An 18,742-nucleotide genomic window follows, 5' to 3' on the forward strand; every position below is an offset into this window, starting at 1 on the left:
AACGTCCTGCGCTGGATCCGTTGAACACGAACGAGAAGTTAATTTCGACATCCTTAATCGAGTTCGATTGCATCTAAATGGAAGGACGGAGGGAAGAGAAGGCTGGGGTGGTAGATAGAGAGGGGGTTAGGATGGGGTTAGGTAGGGGAGTAGACGAGCCGCGAGCAGGAAGTTGAGACTGAAAATCCGGGTCAAATGTGTAAACAGGCGTAACAGACAATACGAACGCGACAGATACGAATTCGGAGTCGTAGTCCCGAATCGAATCGTTACTCGAACGAACACCGCAAGCACGATGCTGGACAAATACCTTCGTCGAGGTCCTTCAGGAATCCCTGGAGTTTCGGCGGGTAGCGGTGGAATCCTTCGATACTCTAATTGGTGCATTCACGCTGGTGTTGGCCGTGTATTCCGGTTGCAATCTGTATGTACCAATTCGATTTTCGTCCCGTCCATGTATCCGTAAACGTCGTCGTACCGTGACTCCACGGAACCAATTTGAATTATGCCGATAATCATGTACGTATCTTCAGGATCGAAATTCTTCGTTAGCCCGGTCACGGTAATTAAAGTTGAAATTGCTTTTCAAGCGCGCCCGGAATCTCCCCGATGGCGGCACCCAACTGCCTTGAAATATCGCCGGATTTAAAACGTGGCAATGCATTTTTCAGCGTTTCGGGAATTAGCTTCAAAGTGATCCCCGTTCGACGACTCTCCTCGTCTCGTTTGTAACAGAAAATCGACGGCGACGTCTTTTTCCGGAAATCGGATCTATCAAAGTCGCTTATCGACACTGAATGTTGTAGAACTGTGTCCGCTAAATTTCTCTGGATGATTCGAAGGAGCATCTAAACAGATTTGTTGAATTAGTGATTCGTTGGTAACTAGTATGGCCTGTTGATACATGATGATTATTTCTACCATAGAAGTTCTGTCTGTGTTATGATATCTGACTCTACTGCCCGTTCTACAGTGTGTTACTGTCGTAACTTTTCAATCTCTAAAGTTTACCAGTATCTTATAGAGTCTCTTGTACGATGTTTTCTGCATCACTTATATCGCTTTAATATCCCCTACACAATTTCAATCTTCTCTCTTTCACGCATTTATTTTAGCGTTTAGTAAGTTTTGAACGATTAAAGATGGTAAATTTCATGTATATACTGAATTTCTTCATGAACACCGAGAAGCGTTCAACCATTATTTCGGATGAAAAAACAAGTCACCTCTTTGCACGCTTTTGTCGATGAAATGACCATCATTTGTACCGCCATCGAGGCGAGAAGTTCTCGACGTCGTTGTCGTTGATCGTCGATAAATTCAAAACGGTTCGTCTTTGAAGGCGCGCTCGTTTTGTATCCATCTTGTACCCCGTGTAACCACCCTCTCATTCTTCCTCGTTCCTTTTCCGGAGGGTAGGTACATCGAGCACCAATCACCACGCATAATCTGCGTGCTCATTATTACTAGGACTGCAAGGGGACGAACATGTGCATGTCCCTGGTACCCGCGTTCATTATGGAGACGATATGGAGCATTGTTTGCGGAACGAGAGGGTGAGCGCCACGACGACCTAACCCACCCTCCCTCTCGTCTTCTTTCCCTTGTGACAGACCCCTTTAATGCGATACCAGGCCTCTCCGTCTCTCTTTTCTCTAGCTCTCGCCATCCCCTCTGGTTCTCTTTTCGCGTGTCTCGCTGACGAGTCTCGAGCATTCTTCTTCTGGTGCACTCTCGCGCTTCCTGAGCACCGTTCTGCGGCGACACGCGTACAACTAAACTACTTATCTCCCGGATCGAGCGTGCGTTTTTCACTCCAGACCGTCACAGGAAAGATTTCCACGCCACGTCCAACCGACGCGTTCCGTCGCGTCGTATCGACGCGACGTCACGGAAGCCCTGCACAAAAGCCTCGCGAATCGTTCCGCGTAATTAGAGCACGTGTACGGATACTTATTGTTAGCGCGGAGATGGTGTCCGATTTGCGTCGAGATCTTATCGTTTTGCTGCCGCTTTTATTTCGTGTGATTTATTTCGATTTTATACGGACGGTGGAAATGTAGACTGTTTCACGTCGAAGAGTCTGCGGGAGAGATTTAATGTCACTTCTTTTTTTTTTTTTTTTTGTTAACGTGGAGGGCTAAATTGTAGATCGTGATATGTCTTAAAATTAGTGTTTGGTAGTACGAAATTAAGGAAATATCTTAATATTTCGCATCAGTGATTATGCTACGACAGTAAATAGTTAACGATCAGTTTGGATACTCGAAAATCGCAAGGTGAGAGGTAACTAATTGACAACATTGTAATCCACCGTAATCAAACTGGGTTCTTTGTATCCAAGTTTAATATTTTTACTGTTCAAGGTTCTCGAAGAGTTATTAAAAAATTGTGGGATACTTATTAGTATCTGTATTAAACGATATTTGAAACTGTCAGTGTAAAAATTCGGAGGAAAGAAATTCGTTGGCGAGATTTCTCTTGTCTGACTGCGAACGGCCAATACCACTTATTACGGTCACTTCCCAATACTAGCTTCTGTATTCCAGTTTCCTCTGATCGATTGAACGAACAGCTTGGGAATTCGAACGACGCTGCGCGCTTTCTAAAAAAGAAAGGAATCGTGGAAAGGAAAGTCGATCGGTACGGCTCGCTTTTAAAACCGCCTGCTTCCTTGCTTAATTTGTTAATACGCCCGTTACGAAATTCGCATTGATCTGCAACGCGATATCGATTGTTTCGTCAATGGTGAAAGCGAGAGAAAAAAGCGAATTTCACGCGCCGGAAAGTCATCATAGGGATCATCGAATGCGAGATTGCAGGTCGCGACAATAAAAACACGCCGCTCATTTCCATGCACGTTGCAGAAGTCTTTGCCGCTCATCGGTATACGAGTGTGCAATCAAACAGCGCAATTATCAGGGCCTTTGTTCATGAATAATTACAAACAGGAGAACCGTGAGCACGCTCTTTCCGCGCTCCTCTTTCACTCCTATTTACACCGAGCCTCTCGCGGGCCTCGAGATGCTCGCGCTAGGGTTTCTCCAGCGCAGAAGGGACCCTGACAGCCGAGGGCAACCGTTTGGAATCAAGTAACGCCACCCTCTTTTGAATTTTGGCATTTCATAAGCGAGGCCTTCTGCCCCTCGCAGACGACGCACGAAAGATTGTTTTTTCTTCTACTTTTTCTTTCTTATTGATGGGAACATGGAACGGAATATTTTTTTAGGGATTGAGCCCAGGGTTGCTTGAGTTCTTAGTTAAGTATAATGGTTTGAATGGAGAAGATAGAGAAGCTTCTATCTTTTTTATTTTGAATTTTAGTGGAAGATAAATTCCGAATATTATGACGTATTTAATTTTATGTGAGAGAAAGAAATTCGTCTTTTTCCTTTTTTCTTCCTATTCGTTTTATGGTATCATAGGTTCGGAATGTTTCTAGTTACTCTTTTCTTTTGCCGTTTACTACGAACTCGTAACAATATTTCTAGTAAAAAATTTTTAAAGAAATTCTCAAAAATTTCTTGTTTGATTTACATCTATATATCTTACCTTAAAATAAATTACACGTGTCTCTTAACTCATACTCTTCGATTTTCCTAATCTTCCACGCCTTCACATTCCGAAATAGAATAATCATCGACATTAACAAGATCAACCTTTGCGTTAAACGTTAACTTCCCCGATTCACTCTTAAATGTTGTCAGTTCTGCACAACTGTACGGTTTGAAACAGAATAATCGCTAAAATTCCATGCAAATAAATCTTTTCCCCAACCTACAGTTCAAAGATCTTGCATGCACATAGACAAGAGAACGAAGGGAATACTGATGATTGCAATTGACGCGTATCAGTAATTTTGGCGTGTGTGGTGTACGAGTTCGGCGCGCTAGAAACGGCGGCGAGTAGCTGCTAGCGACAATAATGAACGGCCGTGGACTGTATCACGACGCAATCTGCACATACTTAACGGTAGAAAATGCATATTCATAACCGGGGTCCGTAGGCGGGACCGCGTGTGTGCGTTCTCCGACACGTGTGGAATTCGCTTTTCCTCTTGTCTCTGTGTGTAAACGCGCGAGAAATGTAACGCGGAAAATCGGAGCGAGTTTAAGCGATGATGCGTCAGGCGTCGACCAACGAACACAGGAATAATAACGAGAGAACATGTATATTGGAACGTGGCGATCGATGACGCGATTCTTCTTCGTTGACAGCGGGTGATGCTTAATTCCCGAGACGGAGACTTTTCACGTGGCTCAGTGAATGAACGAGAGAGAGAGAGAGAGAGAGAGAGAGAGAGAGGAAAAGAGAGTACGAGACAAATGGTATACGAGGAGCGAGGAATTTTTAAAATGTCCAATAGAACGAGATTTTACGTCTTGCTTTTGTTCTGTGTTGTGCGCGGCCATGATGCGGCCGATTTGTAGTCTATTTTCCCCTTTTGTCCCACGTTCTTTCTTTTTAAACGATTTTCGTACAGAAAGTAAATTCAACGGCACGTTTTCGTCAAATTTATCAACGGATAGGAAAAAATTAGAGAAAGTAGCGTGATTTAACGCGCACGATAAATTTCTGTGGTTATGAACGAGGTGAGAAAAATGTGATAAATCGTTGGTTTCTAAGAGAGGTTTTATACATTCTGGATGAATCAGAGTTGCTGTAAAGTGATTCAATTGCTCGTTTTTCGTGGGCTGTTTAGCATACGGTTTTATTAGTAGAAGAACATTAGCAAAGAAATTTTATTGACTCACCAGATCCAATAAACTCGTATAACTACACGATGCGTGAGAGAGAATTGCGTTGAATAATGAATGTCTAAAAATTCACAGGATTAAGATCAATTTATTTTGCATTCTATATTATTCAAGTCGTTGTATGAATAATATGAAGTTTCTTTACATATAATATTACAAAATATCCCACGTAATATACAAAGCTGTCTATCTTCGTTGGTTCTAAGGCTGTGCCCATTCCCGTTCACATTTCTTTAAATTTGAAATATTTTACGATGTTTTTTAATCTTATGTATCTGCAATATGCAAAACATTTGTTCAAGATTGTTTTTTATTTTTATTTTTTTGTTTGTCTTTTATTTTTATTTTTTTGTTTGTTTTTTATCTCCACTTATTTTTTCACAAAAAATTATCCCTTTTAAAATAGCATCACGCTTATAGGTACACGTTGGTGTTATTGTCTTGAATAACACTTAGCATGGTTGTGCGGCGCGGTTAGTATGGTGCAATTTATGAATGGAATATTAGTGCACGTAACCAGGGATAACCGAGGCAAATCTAGCGAGAATAATACGATGTAGAGTGGAAGCTCGACGATGGTACATTTAACCTAGTGACTCGACTGGTCTGCTCGTCGTCGACGGCGACGACATGACGACCAGTCAGGGACGCAGGAAGAAAGGGGCGTCGAAACGCTAGAAATAGGCGGTCGACGCTTTCGCTCTCGACGCTGGAAGGCGCCGTTCCAACAAGAAAACTTTAAAGTTGGCGGCCAAGTTCAAGTTGCTGCCATTCAGTGGCGAATGCCTAGGACTCTTGAAAGTGCGATCCCGATTTGCATTGCGTGCCTCTGCCAGCGGGAGAATTTCATTCTCGACCGTTTCGCGTGGTTGAAAATGATCATCGATCATCGCGTGACTTTTTGCTTCGTTTCTTCCGTTGGACATCTGGAAATTATCTTTTGATCTCTGATTTATATATTCGAAAGATAATTAATTTCAATTTCTTTTTTTGTGGAATTCCTTAGCAGTGTACTTTGATGTTGATTTATTTTCTGTAGTTTTCTAGTTACAGTTATTTTGTTTAGAAAGTTTCAGTCTAGTACTTTCTTCGTTAGTCTGATGTTTTGCTTTTTTAAAAAAGTGAAATTTTTTCATTAGCGCTAAATTTGTTCAAAACGTGTCGATACAACAGGAACGACAGTGTTTGTTTTACAAAATTAAAATTAATGAATTTCTATGACGGAGAACGAAATTGTTCTTGCTCTGATTAAAAATGTTCATTTCGATACAAGTAGTACTTATTGATATGTTTCTTCAAAAATCTTTTATGACACTGTTGTGACACTTTTAAAGTAGAGTAGATATATAAAGGAAAGAAGAGTTCGTCAGACAAAATTGAACGACCTTAGACATTTATTCTTTTGCTCGTAATCTCTTCATATTACGGGAGACAGTCCAAATCAATTTAAAAAATTTCCAGACATATTCACTTATTCCACTCGTTAGTATCTCACCGCTTTATTATAATAGCATATTAAGCATATTAATTTCCCATCCCCTTAGTAAATGTGCCTCGCATCGGTAGCTTTCCCATTAGCGATTCAGATGCACAGGCGTGACGCTTTTATTTTCAACGTTCCACTTAAAACAGTCAACGAAAAGAAACGGGCAGCAAAGCATATTCTCTCTCTTTCTTTCTCTATCGCGGTGCGTCTCGTATCGTAACTTTAAATTACGCCATTTTGCAACTCGTTTCATAACTAGCATCAATTATTTCGGCCGAAAGGGGTGACAAGGAGAGTTCCAAACGAGTGGTTTTCCCTATGTACGACGAAAAGTCCGGCGTGTCCAACTGTCCCGCATTTCGCGCTTTCATCCGCCGCTGGTCGTTGCTCTTTTTCGTTCTTTAATCTCTTTCGTTTCACCTGTTCCCCCTGTCTCTTCGTCTTGCTATCTCTCATATTCTGTCATTCCCTCGTTACCGATCAACGTTCTCTTGCTCATCCCTCGGGGCAAAACAATTTATACCGTTTTTTTCACCACGCTTCACCCGTAGCACGAACGTTCGTTTTCGCTTCTTCCTCCTCCCCAATTTTTATCCCTTCCTTCCTACTCGTTTTTTTTTCTCTACGCTCGAGCGAAAACACACGCTTGCATAGGAAATTTCTTGAACGATCCGCATGCAAATTTTCGCGCATATTTAATCCACTGTCATGAATGTGAAACTTTGATATACAAATATTTATATCTTAGGTTTTAAGTTAAGGCATTTCTGGTTTTTGGTTTCGAAGTTTCAGTATACCCATTTTTATCTTCATTTCGGTTTACTTTTTCTTTTTATTAATTTTATAGTAGAATTATTAGAGCAGTCGAAATGAAATATTCGCAATTTTTCATCAAAATTTATAAATTGACAATCGTGCATTTTTATATATCGGAGCGTAGGTTCTTTAGAAACTATCCCTTTTCCTAGAATAATTCTCTTTTGTTTCGAAGGTTCACTATCCTTATTTTAATCTTAATTTCAATTTTATATAAATTTTTATTAATTAATGCTACAAGTATTAGAGTGGTCAAAATCAAATGTTCGTAATTTTTCATAGAAATTTTATGAATTTACATTTATGCGTTTTTGGCAATTTCAATGATTTTTCGTAAAATATATGAATGGAAGACCGTATTACATATATTTTTATATTTCTTCCTTGCACGTTGCGTAATTTAGTTATCGTTAGTTTCAATCTCAAAGAATACCTATTGTGCCATGGAAGAAGTCAGGGGAATGGTGAAAAATAAAATGGTCAGGTTAAGCAAACCTACTCAACGAGGGATGAATAGTGACGTTATTATTTTCGCAGTCTTCGAAGGGGCCGCTACGAAGATCGATCCCCGGTAGCCAAGGTCGTACCGTGGATGTCAGGAATTAACGAGAGCTCGCTCGCTGCAACTGTCCCATCAATTCTTATATTTTTTAGCTCCGTGACAACGAACCACTGTGGACAGGGATTTATAACCATGAATTAACCAATGAAACGCTGGCATATTTCGCCACTTGAATAGGAAAGCAAGCAAATTTTCTCACTCGCGAGCGAGAAAATGAAAGTTTGAGTTCGTTAAAGTTATCTATTGTTACGTACATGTATATGTATATTCCAGCTAAATATTTTTACTTGTACGCATAGGTGTTATACGTAGAGTTACTGTTGCGCGATTAACTGACGAGAATTGATTGTGAAAGAAAAGTTAGTAGTGTATTTTCTAATACGTGATTTATTGTATTTGAGTCTTGCTTAAAGACATACACATTTAGAATAATGTTATTTGGTTGCCATAATAGTAAAGATTAATGTGAGTGTTTAGAAAAGAAATAGAGCTTAAACCGACATTTATATTTTTGCAAATAACTTTGAATATTTTAAGTGTACTTTGACTATTTCGTATAGTTTTACATATAACTTTGGATATCTTGTGTTTACTTTGGGTATTTTATATATTTTTAGGCATTCACAACTTTGAATATTTTAAATTCACTTTTGATATTTTTTTTATGTTTTTGCATATTACTTCGTATATTTCTATTTTCCTGTGGATATACTTGACGCATATTATGTACATTCTATATACTCTTGCACAATTTCCTGTAGATGCATAGACACTTGTAATATAAATATTTGCGTTATCGTTTCATTATGCATTTCACATATTGTTAAAAAACCGAAGAGCTGTCTCCGATTTGTATCACCTGTCATTTTCTGAAAAATAAATAGCGCGCTTCACTCTAGGTGGCCTAGCAACACTTAACAACTATGTATATACATACATATCTTGAAAGATTGCTTTTCCATAGGTTGAATCAATCAATTAAGAAACGCTAATGATTATCGAAACGAATATAGAAACAATTTCGAAGTATCGAACTCGTGGAATTCAATCTTAAACGAGGTGGAACTAATCGCTAACCAAGGCACGGTTGTACGGTATTGAAACAAGAAGGTTTCTTACGTTACTTACACCAAGGAAAATTCGATTAAATGATACTGAGAAAGTGTCTGATGCAATTCACGTTTAAACGAATGCATAAATATTCGAGGCTAAACGCAGAAGCGGATCTAATTATAATTGGAATGCGCGACACAGGCGTGAACATTAATTTTCCCGTTTCTTGAGCGAGTTTTTCCCCCTGTTTCTTTATATAACGGTCGTTGTATCAGATTGTAACATACGAAATCAGATTCTTCGCTTAGATCTTATCGGACAGCGTATTGTTTAGTTGCGTCATGGTTTACATAAAGTTGAACGTCGGTTTATATTCTTTTGTTTGAAAGTTGTTTGGTATTTTCTTCGCAATGGTACACCGAGTACGTACAGAATGATTTTCTCTTACGAATTCAAACTCAGACACTCTGTAGCCAAAGTCGAACAAAATATTAATGTAATTTTTGAAATCATGACACCAACGAAAGTATTATTCTTTGACGATTTTCCAAATTCTTTTTTCAATATTTAAAGTAAATTTCTAATGGCAAAGTAATATACTTCAATTATATTAAAAGATTGATAAAAGGTTTTGATAAAGGTTTTGATTTAATAATAAAATAATGGTATCATGGATGCAAAGTAACAAAATGAGTCACCAAGGAATTCCCGCGCGAAAACGAGCGTGCAGTTGTCAGAATTCGCCACTCTTACACCCTTTTCTCTCTCTCTTTCTCTCTCTCTCTCTCTTTCTCTCCCTCTTTCTTCCTTTTCGTCCGGTCCTCGACTCGGTGCTTCTGGATTCAACGGGGCGAGTGACGAAATCAACGCTCATCTGTTTGCGTAGACGACTCTCGGATAACCAGTTAGTTTCAAAATTGCCGGACGGCAGGCTGGCCGTCGAACAAAATTGAAAATTGTCCCTTCTGCCTCTGTCTGTCGGCGTTCGTACTTGTTCCACTCACTCGCGCAATCCCCGACTAGAAAATTCTCGCGTGACTCTCCTACCAAAAACGTCCTACTACATTCTCAAAGAATATCCAAATTTCTCTGCGAAATATTTTGTTTTCAATCGATCTTTGAAAAACTCCGTATAAAATCCTTTTTGCCTTTATTGCGCGATAATATGTGGTTGATTATAGCAATTTAAACGAGACTTTGGTTATAAGGTATCGATAATATGTCAACGATTTTACATCTTCAAAGGACACGCGTTACATTTTCCTCCTTTTTTCCCCATGTATAGTCGATAAGCAAACCAGCCTTTCATTCATTCGAAACTCCCAGTGATTTTCACATGATGCTAGGTAGCGCGGAAAAGAAATACAGAGAGAGAGAGCAAAAAAAAGGAGGAAAAATTGATTTTCTTGCAAAGGCGTGCACGAAATTTCCCGGCAGCCCACCCAGTCGTATTTTTTTCTATCAGAATATTCCGTACGAAAAAAAGCGTATGAAAAATAATCGTTCGTTATGATCGGAGCTCGAGTTGGCCAGAGCGCCAGAGATACACATATGTACGTTCTCTCTCAGTTTCAGCCTTTTTCGTTGGAAGCGTTCGTTTATCAGGGTGGCGTAGACACGAGCATAATAAGTGTTGATTCCGGCTCAGAAATTACTGTCCCTGTAATTCCCGGCGTTTTTATCCAGCGACGATCGCGAGTACACGCGTACGCGTGCACGCGAGCGCATCAGCTTCGTGTACGAGTGTTGAAAAAACGTATTTTTATTTAAATTACCGATGGGAGAGCAATATTTTCGATATTATTAACCTCTGTAGATTGGAATGAACGAGGACAGGCGCCACTTTTTTCCTTTTTCTTTTTCTTCCCATCCAGTTACTACTTTTCTTGCTGTGTTTTTTCATTTTTACCCCTTCCGAACCTTCCACTTTCTTTCTTTCCTCTTTTTGTTTTCTGATTCTGCTCACACACGTGATCACCATCACACGCGTTCCTCTGGTGTGTGTACACTTTCACGATGAAACATCGAACCTAGGAAGAGTGATGAAAAAATTGAGTAAGAGAGAAAAGAGGAGAGAGACGCGTATCGGGGACGGAGGGATGCACAAAATCGTATATATCCGCGTAAACGCACGGCATCTCACCGGATAGCGAGGGAGAAGGCTCGGGATTCGAACGAATGGACGGAACGAGCGAAAGGTTTCGCTTCGGTTCGGTTCCGTTCGGTCGTCCCTCGTATAAATCAGCTATGCTTATCGGTCTTTCATCGAGCCGGAGGTGAACTCATTTCGTTCTCTCTAAATACGAACTTTTTTTTCGAAGCAAAAACCTATTTCGATTAAAATGGCGCGCGCGTTTCGCATTTTGCCGGATTATAAAAGGTTGCCCTCGTCACCCCCACGCCATCGTCTTTCTCCCCCTCTGTTTCGAACACGCCGCGTTTCTATCCTCTGACCGCGGCTCTTCGAATCCACCCCCTCGATTCTCACCACCTCTCTCCGCGCTACACGCGTAGATCTCCTCTTTTTTTCTTCATTTCGTTTCTTTCCCGCTGTTTTTTGTTTTTCTGTTCTTTTTTTTTTCTGTTTCTCGTCCTTCTCGTTCATTTCTTTTTTTTTTTTTTCGTGATTTGGCTTCAATCGGATACCGCCTATAGCGAAGCGGTCGAACGGCGACTCGAAATTTTTTCGACGCTCTCTTTCGGCTCTTCCTTCGTCGATCGAACCGCCGTTGCTCATTTTCGATTCCACTGTTATTTCTGCGCTTGATTTTTTCCCCCGGCTTTTAACCCCCAAGCCCGAAAAAAAGGGAATGTTTATGGCGGCTCGAATCACTGTTACCTTCCCCGCTGGTTGCGAAGGATTACGAATTCCCGTTTTTGATGGATTAGAAACGTAAGAATGGTTTTACTCGTGTTTCTTAATCCCGTCGAGTATAATATCGATTCACACGTGTAGGGATAGATTGTGGTAGATGGTACGGAGACAGTTTGTAATAGAATTTTTAACTGAGAGCAGGCTACGAAAGTAAGGTAATTAATTTTTTCTGTTAACGTGTATTTATTTAAAATATCTTTATAAATTTTCAATTGGACAAATAAGATTTAAAATGGTTGGTGAACTTAAATAACGGGCCGAGATTCATAATGTGCTTCTCTATTCACTCTTACCTCCAATGAAATAATTTCGCGTTTATCGTCTTAAAAATTGAACTATATCCTTCGAAATTACAAAAACATCTCTCAAAAGACAAAATTAATCGATTATGTAATAAATTAAACGGTTGATACTTGAGAAAGTTTTTATCTCCACAAATTACGTTTTATTGCATCCTCATCCTAGACATTACTGAAACACCAGATCAGCGATAACACACGTGGTTGTTAAAAAAATCACAAGGCGAGAGATTAACCTTCCAATCTCGCGAAAGCTTTCGTCAAATTTTCCATTCAAAATTACACAAACTCCGCTACCCCTACCTTCGGTCGTTCCGCTAATTACGAATTCTATACACACGGCCATGGCGAAAAATACTCGTCCCCCTGTTCCTCGCCGACGAACGCAATTTTATTTCAACGCCGCGCCGGTTCGAATTTTTTCGCTCGCGTCCCTTTTAATTCGTTTTATCCTGCGCATTATAAATCGTAAGTTGTTGTCGTTTTTTTTCTACCCTCTTTCGTCCACCCCCTCCGATCGTTCCGGTGGGGTTTGCGAGCGCAAAGCGGACGATGGTAGTGTTCGTTGTCGATATATAAAAATCGAATACGGGAATTTTCGAGCGGCCGCGGCCGGCCGGATTTTTTCCCAGGCCCCGGCCGTTAGGACATGGCCTCGGCGATAGAGATAATAGAGCGACGTAAATCTAGTTATATTTCCGAATACACGGTGACAGCCGGGCGAACGACGACGAGCAGGTCAGCGACTAGGGGCAGAAAAAAATTGCGCGCTGGCTCGCGCTAACGAATCGTGATTCTCCGGCCGAACCGTTTCTGTCCTTCCGCGAAATTAGGCGGCATTAACGATCCTACCTGCAATTAATTGCGAGCCGTCGTGCCCGCCGGTACAAACGAGGACGCGCCTACGCTGTTTGCCTAACGCATCAATCTCCGACTCTGCTCGTCGCTGCCTAGCAAAATATTCGCGAGATCCGCAACGAGATTCGATCGGGAGTCAACAGAATCTTCTGTTCGGGGTTGTCGTGACACGGAGTTCCATTGAATGGGAATCTTGAACAAGGATTTAAAGCATATTTAGCAAGTTTGGAGAAAAACTGATTTTCTACACTCTTATGTACATCATATATTCGACACTGCATATGTTTCAACCGTGTAAAGCGCTTCTTGTGTTGAACGTTGCGTCGTCTTGTGTCAACGTATTTGCAAACTGCGTGTACTAAAACGATCGACACAGACCGTAGAATCGTACTTTAGCTCTACGTCGACTTACATGTGTTGTAGTCCCTTTTTCGAGCTTTTAATTCGCCTTGTACCAATTTAAAATCGCTTCGTGTCTTCCGTTAAAGCGTAGCAATACTCATTTTGAAATTTTCGCAGAATCTCGCTATGACTTTTAAATTTTAGATTTTCTATAACTTTTTCTACTATATTCTGTTTAGTTTCGTTTATAGGTAGGAGAATTAATTTTTTAGGATTAACGGAGAATTCGGAGTTTCTTTCTGCTCTTCGATAACGATTCTAAATTCGTATCATTGCATTCCAACGAAGAATAGAGTATTCTCCAACTTGAGTAACGTGTATGTGGTTGCAGTATTTGCTTTGAAATGTGGAAATACTGGCGAGTAATGAAAATTTTGGTTGTCATATCTTTTCTTCGTTGATCAGTTGAAATTTCAATGGAAATTAACTTTTAGCGTATTTGCGCACCATTGTATTGGTTACAATTAAATTGCGAACATATATTTATACAATTTCGTATTTTTAGGAAAATAATTTCAAGAATGAAACGTATTATATTTCATTTTTTAATATATTTTTTCGTGTAAGCTATGCGTGCATATTTGCATCTTCAAATTTCCTAACGCATAAAAATCTACAATCTTATTATAGCATTTACATATTAATTAATTAGGCCCATTCTCTTTTTGTACACTTCAGAACCATTTTTAATTAATCATATGACAATTTATTCCATCATTTAAACTATCGAAGAATTTATAAGTCATCGAATTGAACGATACTCTGTCAACTTAAATAACAAAAAAGTTACGATATTCGAGAGAAGTAGGAAATTATTTCAAGAAGATCGGATACGACTGTTATCTGTTTTTTTCTCTCAAATGCTTCGAAGGAAGGAAAATTTCTTAATCACAGGCTAAGCGAAATTTTACTGGATCAGATCGTTGCAAGTTTAATCGAGTTGTCGCCAGATGAAATGATAATTATAACAGTCACAGTAAATATTGTTTCACCGGTTGTAAAGTACACACAGTTCGGCTCGGACGTGCAGTTAATTTGACGGAAGGTAATTAGATCTTAACTGTCCCGTCTCAATCGACTTCGTAGCAAGATGATAATGGAAGAAATGAAATTGGACTCGGCGATTGATTGAAACGGGGAAATGAGGGACGGAAAGGTAGTCGTGGATGAATGCGAAAGAAGAACTCGGAACGATGATGTGGAATGACTCAGCTGCTCTCGTCTATCGAAAATCGCGATACCATCTTCTCGCGTTATAGATCGTTTCGATGAACGTGATCGAGCCGTGAAAATATTCGCCTCGTTCACTGCACTTGTTAAGACTTAACATGATAATCGAGTTTCGTTCCTTTCAAATCGGTCGACTTGGAAATATTATCATCGTCTGCGAAGAAAATATTTTATTTTCAACTTTTATGAAAAATAAACCCGAAGGATACTAGCCTACATATATGTATATGTATGTTCAACTTCTTTTAATTTCTGTATAATTTTAGAGGATATATTTTTCTGAATAAATATATAATTAATTCCTGAATGCATAAAATCTTTTCACGAATAATTAACTTTAATGTATATGCGTTATTTTGAAAAGTAAGATATAATTATCCTCCTTTGATTGTAATGTACCCGCCCCTGAGGGAATCGAGTTATTAAATTTCATCAAGAAACTGAACAGTCTAGTCTGATAAATCAAGTTAAATTAAAAAATGCAGCTGTTCAAAAGTATCATTACTGTAAAAGATTCATTTTGATCGAAATTGTCCAACAATTGTATAACATCGATATACATTTTCTCGTCTCATTGGTACGACATCTCGATCAGACGTCGAATAAAAATCTACAACGATGATTACAAAACCAGGGCGAAGAGGCGAAAAAATTCAAGATCATCTAAGATATTGAAAGGATCGAGTGTAGCAAGAGGAGCGCGCGTTTAATCGCCTGACTCATCGCCCGATACTTGAATTCATCACAGAGCAATCATTCGTTTGTTCCGTGCACTTCAGAGACAATCGCCGCTCGAATGAAAATTTATAATCCTCTGTACAAGTACGTGGCGCAAGATGACGTAGATCCGAGCGTAAACGACGTTAAACCAAGAGGACGAAGAAGAAGAATGGATGGATCGAGCGACGCGTAATACAAAAGCGTAAAGAGTCGAGGTTGTTATTTTAGGAGAATAGTAGAACGAGTTGCCAACGAAATGGGTTATTTCGAGCCGTTGATTTTCTCCTGCTACTACGAACGAAACGCGGGGAGAATATCATTATAAAACGCCAAGTCACGAAACCGGCCATTCCGGCGTCCTATTAAAATATTAAAACACCTCGTCCAGCCCCTGGTGAGTCCTGGCGTGGGGTGTGAAAAAAATAAATCTACCTTGTCATGCACAGCCCCTCTCCTGGTGCCAGACTCTCTCGTTGTCTCTCCGCTGTGGTGTTTCAGGAACAGGTATGAACGGTCCTTGAACACGTCCGATCGATCGATGGAACAATTCGTTCCACCGGCTTGCCTTTCGCCTCCCAAGAACGAAACTGCTCACGCACCATTCATCTTTTCTTCTCGTTCTTTAACTCTGCAAACGATCGTTCGATAGTTCATTGTTTGATAACTCGATCGATTAATTTTTGTAAATTGTCAAATGTAATTAAATTGCTATAGAATGCTAAGCTAGAAGTAGTTATAAATGATTAAGAAAGCTTCCAAAGGAACGTTAAGGAAAGTTAACAGAAGCAAATTTAAGTGCAAAGCAAAGCAGGGGAAATAGGGCGAAAGAAATATAAAAGTTTAGTAGAAGTTATCGTTCAATCTCAACCGGTCTAGGATAATTTTTCGGAACAAAAATGTGTCAAACAATTGATAGAATTAATTGGTACACATTTAACCATTAAATGTCGCATGGTCGCGTGCCACGTACAGCACGATTGCATCACGAAGTAAATCACATTTGCAAACAGTTTCGCGATACTGTTAGAAACCGGTCGCCAGAAGAAGCATGATGACGGTAGTAAAAAACGCGGAAGCAAATAAGTCGACCGAGGCGGTAGTTCGAGGCCGTCACCACTTCTACGCTATTTCGACCTGGCTGGACTTGTCCGGTCGCTCATCAGTCAGAGTCATTACCGGGATAATTAATTACATTTGCCCCCTCGTCTCTTCAGCCCAGAGCTCGTTCGCGTCTCGCCCCTTCTACGGAGCCACCCTCGACCCTGATACGAACAGTGGACGAAATCAATGGAAAAATATAGGATTAGGCCGGCATAGGTTGACGATGTCGCCGACGAGAGTGAAATACAACGTGGAAAATGGCTCGTGGAACGAGATAGGACAGGGAGTGAGAGAGAGAGAGAGAAAGAGAGACAAAGCTCCGGTTAACCGCTGCTTGGTTTCTCTCTTTCGCTATACCTATGGAGGAAAAAATAAGAATTATCCCTCCAGTGGAGAGTTGAAACTGAATTTCGGCCATTCTGAATCGTCTGACCCGAAGTAGAACATTGGAAGATGAGGAGAGGGAAGAACCGGGAAGAGGATCTCGAAGGTTCTCGTCTGAACGAGGAGAGAAGGCACGGCATGAAAATCTGTTGAAAACTCGACTCCTTCTTTAATTAATTATGCAAATGGCCGGCGGGCAGCATGCTTAAACTTTTCCTCGGAGACCCGGCCGACTCGCGGTAGCTCGAGCCGCGGCGTTAATTATACACCGAATAATAACAATTATTACAATTACCGTGAGCCATCCTCTCTCTCTTTCTCTATCTATCTTCTCTTTTTTCTTTCCTTGTTCTCCACTTGGTCGAAGCTAGCTTCAAGGCACAAGGAATACATCTACAGCTTGCCCCTGCGACTGGTCGCCAACGTGTATTCCGTACACTTCATAGCCGCCGAACAGCCAGCAATTTACACGTTTCACGACGCGTATTATTTCCGTATAATATGAGTGACTCGCTGCGCGAATACGAGTTTGCGTTAAACGAACCGCTGGTGTTAGAACTTGCGACGAAGTAATAAGAAGTGAATCTTTTTCTGTCATTTATCAGATGCAATTTAATTCCTTACACTGTAGTTAAGGTATGAGAAAAATTTTTAGACATTTTGTCACATTTCACATTGTTGAATTATTCGTTCGAATAATGAATTCTTTCGCCTTCTACTACTGTACTATTTCGAAGGATGTTAGAGGAGTTAATTAAAAAATATAAAGATACATATATCAATAGAATAAATGAATTCGTCTATCTGATTACATAAATCTTGCACGAAAGTAATAAAATGATTCGTATGCTTGATAGAAGTAGGAAAAATAAAAGCAATTATTACACAGGCAATTTACAAATTTTGTGACACATATTATACCAGTTACTGTAAGGTAACAGAAATTGGATATTTATCACATTCATTAAAGGAAGATTGGCTTTTACACCATTGATGGACAAACAGATATTAATCGAATTCATCTAATTCGTGCAAGGAAGATTAATCTTTGCATTATGGATAATTGTTCCATTTCTTTGAATTAAAACTAGGAAAAGAGACTCGCCAAACAGTCAGTAATTTAATTCTGTATAATAGGATTGTCTTTTTCCCATTCACCTAGAATCCTGACAAAAAGTATCGAGCAAAGGGGGAGAAAACGATACCGACATTCGACGATCGTTCTATTCGTACAGTATGTGGCATTAGCAGCAGCAACTACAAAAAAGAAAAGAATCAAAGAGAACAGGAACGGTCGATTCAAGTAAATCCAAGCGTGACATCCGACGCGAATTAAAAACCTCATTACCGCGGATACGCGTTTTTCCGAAAGCTCGTAACTTCTCGATATCCCGACAAAAGCGAGAGCCGATCGTACCCACACGAGATCCTAATCGGCGCGTTGCGTGAATGTAATTTCGCACTAGGAACGCAACTGACCCTTGAGTGGACGCTCGACTGTGACATAGCTCATAAAAATGTATCAGAACGAGGCAGTTAGCTCGCCTCCTCTCTCCCTGGCTTTGGAAATGGAGAACGCGGCGCGTGCAACACACGCGAGTAGCACACGCGAATGCGTATATTTATTCGCCTGACCGGAAAACGAAGTTACGCAAGAGGCCACGCGACAATATCATCCAGCGTTTTATATTCTTACGCCCTTGCTCATTCGCGTGGCATGAATTTATGTCGTTTCATGAGTTGGTACTTGAGGTTCAGATTGAGGGTGTGGTTGATGGTTCAAAGAATTTGCTCGTTACTTTGCAAGACGTTTCCCGTATTGTTCTTTGCTTGATTTGTATTAATTTCAAAAATTGTTGACACGTCCTGTTATGTGTTTTTATAACACATATATGATATCGACTGAAATATAAAAAACAAATTAAAAGTCGCGAAATTAAAAAAGGAAGATTTAACGTAATTCTCATAAAGTTGTATACTACTTATTGAAATATCGAAATCACTAGGTGTATCATAGAACTCATTATGTCAAGAATGCTGAAATGAAATTGTATTTAGTGGTGAATTAATAACAAGATTATAGAGCGATTTAGTACAGTAATATAGAAATACCTTCTAAATACATGAACGCGATTTGTTATAACGCAAAATGAGTAACAAAAATCAGTAGTCAACGTTAAATAACACGTTTGTGGACCA

The 18,742-nt window shown here is 39.9% G+C and overlaps 1 protein-coding gene and 1 long non-coding RNA gene across 4 annotated transcripts in view; one reads left to right on the top strand and one right to left on the bottom strand.

Annotated features, from left to right (window-relative positions):
• The window catches only part of LOC122574459 (POU domain, class 6, transcription factor 1), a 210,151-nt gene that overhangs the window by 55,215 nt on the left and 136,194 nt on the right, over positions 1-18,742 (top strand). The gene's annotated exons all lie outside the window — the stretch shown is intronic.
• LOC122574461 lies at positions 9,309-17,338 on the bottom strand. Its single transcript, XR_006319067.1, has 3 exons — positions 16,839-17,338; positions 15,491-15,686; positions 9,309-10,704 (listed from the first exon to the last, which is right to left on the bottom strand). It is a non-coding gene; the product is annotated as an uncharacterized LOC122574461 (long non-coding RNA).

This window comes from Bombus pyrosoma, linkage group LG13 (assembly GCF_014825855.1).
Source record: "Bombus pyrosoma isolate SC7728 linkage group LG13, ASM1482585v1, whole genome shotgun sequence".
In the NCBI taxonomy this organism is placed as follows: Eukaryota; Metazoa; Arthropoda; class Insecta; order Hymenoptera; family Apidae; genus Bombus; species Bombus pyrosoma.